This window comes from Capsicum annuum, chromosome 11 (genome assembly GCF_002878395.1).
Source record: "Capsicum annuum cultivar UCD-10X-F1 chromosome 11, UCD10Xv1.1, whole genome shotgun sequence".
NCBI lineage: Eukaryota > Viridiplantae > Streptophyta > Magnoliopsida > Solanales > Solanaceae > Capsicum > Capsicum annuum.
The window spans coordinates 22746044-22750441 of NC_061121.1; positions in this window are offsets into that span (position 1 = coordinate 22746044).

The following is a 4398-nucleotide window of genomic DNA, read 5'->3' on the forward strand; positions in this document are numbered from 1 at the left end:
AAGGAAGCAAAAAGCATAAAATCAGAAGCAAATAAAGAACAAAGTGTGGTTGACGACATCCATGACACATCGTCAGCCTAGTGATAGGCTGTTAAGGATGCCTTTAACCTTAAGCAGAAGATAGAAGTTACAGGAAGTTTTGTGTTGACATTCATCACACACCGTCAAGATGATGATAAGGCATCACCATCGTCGTCAACCTTAGGTATCAGAAGCTAAACTTGCAGAGAAGCTGATGACGTCTGTGATAGGTGGTCAAACTCCTGATAGGCCGTCATGAGTGCCATCATCTATTCTGAAGAAAATATGAACTTTAATTTTATTTCGTTATTTAGGGTTAACTATTTAAAGCCTTGTTTTAGTTTTTTTTTTTCAATTCGATCATTAAGGATTGGATATATCCTACAAGATACAATATATGATATTTCTCTTTCTCTCTCAAAAAACCAATATTTTGGAGTTTTGTCTTATGATTCAATTCAAAGTATACTTTTGATTTTCTTCATCATTGTAAGTTAATCCTTTCAGTCATGAATTCAATTTTCATACTTGTTTCTTGCATCATGAGTGGCTAAACACCTTTAACCTGGATTATAGGATCTAGGGTTAGGTCATGATAAGGTGTTAAATGCTCAAGATTTAAGAGATGTTAGGATTTCTTGGTAATTAGGATTTCTTGGTAATTTTGAGATTATAATTAAAATCTAATGGTTGCAAATAGTAGGCGTACCTACTTTGATTTGCTTGAGAAAGAAATCATAAATAGTAGGAAGTGAATTATTAACAAGGAATCAAAAAGACTTCGTCTAATAATCAGCGCTATAACAAGGTTGATTAACTTGAGGTAAAATTTGGATAGTGAGTAGCAATTTCATAAGTCCAGGAGGATTAGGAAATTAGACGCTTGAATATGTCGAGAGATATTCGAGCATATCATCGATAAAAATAGCTTGTCATCCTAACCATCATGAGAATCTTGAGTCACCTTTAGCATCTGTCATGTACCGTAGGCCCTAGTGAATGTAATTCCGGTTATTTCATAAACTCTTGATTGACAAACACTGAAACTAAAGTGACCAAAAATTATTTTCTAATCTCCAAAACCCCCCATTTTATCTTTTTATATAGTTTGTTTGAATTTAACTCTTAGCTTTAGTTTCAAACTAGTTTAATCGCCACTCAGATTGTTTCCTGTGGGATTCGACCCCAACCTAGTTGGGTTTTATATTGACAATGATCGCTTACACCCATTCAAGAGTGTAATTTGAGTGTTATCAAAAATGACGCCGTTGCCGGGGAACAATTTAGCATATTGAGTTGGTTTGGAATTTTAGCCTACTAGCTTGAATTCAAACTTGTAAATATTTGTTTTTAGTTTTATTTTATTTCTTGTGTTAGGTAGATTTTTATTTTAGTTTACTTATTACTATGGCATCATGGAATGAACATGAGCTTGGTGGTTGGAAATCTTATCTTGATGATCCATGCCCATATTATGATGGACCTCACTTTTGGCAAGATTGTAGATATGCTCTCCGGAGAGAGATGTGTGCACCATCTCCATCCTACCGGGAGTATGATTGTTCTTTATGTAGTGGTCGAGATGGACATTGGAGTGATTTCCCAAATACCCTCTCCCCTTATTATGCTAACCCAAATTCTAGTTCTTCTTATGCATTTGATAGGTCATATGGTCAAGGAAAGAAAGAACGAAGGACCGGTAAGAGTGGAATTGAAGCTATGTTTCAACAAATGTTGGATCTCCAGAAAAAAGCATATGATATTGTATGTGATATGCATCAAGACATGAAGCCGATCATTCATGAGGAGATGGATATAGAGGTCAATTATTCAAAGCATTCTTCTATAATATGTTTAGATGATATCCTGTCTGTGGAATCATTTAACATAATAGAAGAGTGTGAAGATGAGGAGCAAGATCCTATACTGATGATAAGCTTGATATTGATCTTCCATTGGAGATTTCCCAACCAACCAAACCATTCATGAATGAAGATGCCAAAGATGAGGAAATGGTACTAGAATTGAAAGAAGAAATCAAGAACAATCCTTGTGAAGACTCTAGTCCATTTTGCGGTAAAGATACTAATAGAGATGCTACTCAAGAATTAAGAGTCAATCCTCATTCGGACCACTTTTAACATTATGCTTGGTGGATGTGATAAAAGTCAAACCACCCAAGAAAATGATGAATTTTGAAAATAAGGAGGAAAATTCTTACATTTTGGAGTTTATCTTTCCAAAAGGGTGTACTAAAACCACAACATTGAAGGCCAAGAAGCTTAAAGATCGATATCCATTTAGTGGCTTTTTAAGATCCTCATCGTTACCCAATGATCCCACCTAAAAGTTCGATGCAAAATTGGGCAAGCGGTTCAAGTCTTCAAAGTGGCATGATAGAACATTCCTTATCATTCTCTCACATTTTCCCAATAGACCTAAAAGATGTAAAGATCGAAAGATAGGCCAACAATTTAAATCGTCAAAGTGGAAGGATAAAGGACGATTGGATGTTTTCATGCCGCGACACTAAATTAGGTGCTTCTTAGGAGGCAACCCAAGGTATTTTGTTGTTTGTATTTGTATTATATGATTGATATCAGATCTTTGCACCCATGGTGCCATAGGTATATTTCTAACTCTCTTGATTTGGTTTGACGAATTGGGGACATTGTATGATTTTAAGTTAACCGTGTTGGGGCTACTTGTGGGGATTGGTGTAATCCTGGGGTTTTTGTTGCCGTGCCTCTTTTCCCCGGAGTCTTGTTCCTAGTAGAGCTGGCATGTTTAGGCGTATTGTACTGGTTTTGTGATGTGTTGTAGTTCACTAGGAGAAATACAAGTAACTATGGTAGTTAACTTGTTTTTGTGATTTTTGAGAACCTCTCCATTGGTCTGATATATTACTATATGAATTGCATCCATTTGTGACCACGTTGTATCTTTTTGTGGCTTTAGTCTGGCAACTGAATAACCTTTGTTAACAAGTGCATGAACTATATAAGTAGTGATATGTGAGATACTTGTGTGCCTTATGTGTGTAAGGTCTTACTCAATTCCCATTGTGTGTTGGATGTAGAACTTTCTCTGTTAGTCTTTCCATGGTTATAGGATAGGAGTTAGGAAACGATCATAGGCCATTTTTTATTTTAGACCACTTTAGCCAAAATGAACTTCCCTATGTGTATAATATCACTTGATCCCTGTTTTGAGCCTAATTATCCTATTTCTTTCTATGACACCTCTTACCTTTCCGTTTATCTCACAATGAACCTATTTTGGCCCTGGTCCTCCTTGGACACTGTGCACCTTGATTTAGGCAAACAACCTAAGTTGAGGATGACTATCATAGAGGTGCGTGATACAAAAATGAGTATGAAGAGAGGAAGAAAAAAAAGAATAAAAAGTTAGGTGCGGTGAAAAAGGAATAAGAAATGAGAAAGTTGTGTAAAAGATGATAAAAAGATAATGTGATAATTGAAAAGAACGCATCCATCTTGAGCATGTATGATCAATAAAAGAGAGGAAGAAAAGAAGGTTGGATGTTGAAACCCCAAGAGTATAGTGTAGTTTCAAGGAGGCATAGTCACTCTAAAATATCCATGAATATCATACCAGCCCCTAGGCTACGTTACAAGCTTAAGAAAAGCCCTATAGTGATCCTAATTGACCTGTCTGACGACTTCGGTGACGACTTCGGTACTGACTATAAGGGAAAGGCTATGGCATTTGATGCGCAATGTTGGAACTTCGTTCTGAGAGTAAGTTTTGTGTTTAACCCTGTGTTTATGTATGTAAATTCTGACATGAGTGAAAAAGGGATTTCTTTGTTGTGAGGGCACACTAGGTATATTGCTAATCACTGCCTTATTCGGATAGTGTGATTTGGGTATGTGCTGGGTTTTTATTGCTAAAATTCTTGCCATATATTGATCCTCGAGAGTTGCATGGGTGTTTTCAATAATAGACACAATTGCTCTTAATTTGACTGACCTTGGAGATGGTGCATGTATTCTGAACTGATATGAGTAGTTAGCTGCCAACTTGTACTTTGTATACTCTTGGTTATGTTCTAGTTACCTAAGGACAAGCAATTGTTTAAGTTGAGGGTGTTGATGTGTGAGCCCATGCTAAGACATTTACAACTTTTAACTCTAAATAATTGCAAGCTCTTGAGCAACTTTAGTCATTTTTGATTAGTTTACTTTGATTTTGTAGTATAAGTAGAGAAGAAGGGGAACCACAAATAAAGGAACAAAAAAGCATGAAAACGGAAGCAAATAAAGAACAAAGTGTGGCTGACCACATCCATGACACGTCGTCAGCCTGGTGATAGGCTGTCAAGGATGCCGTCAACCTTAAACAGAAAATAAAAGT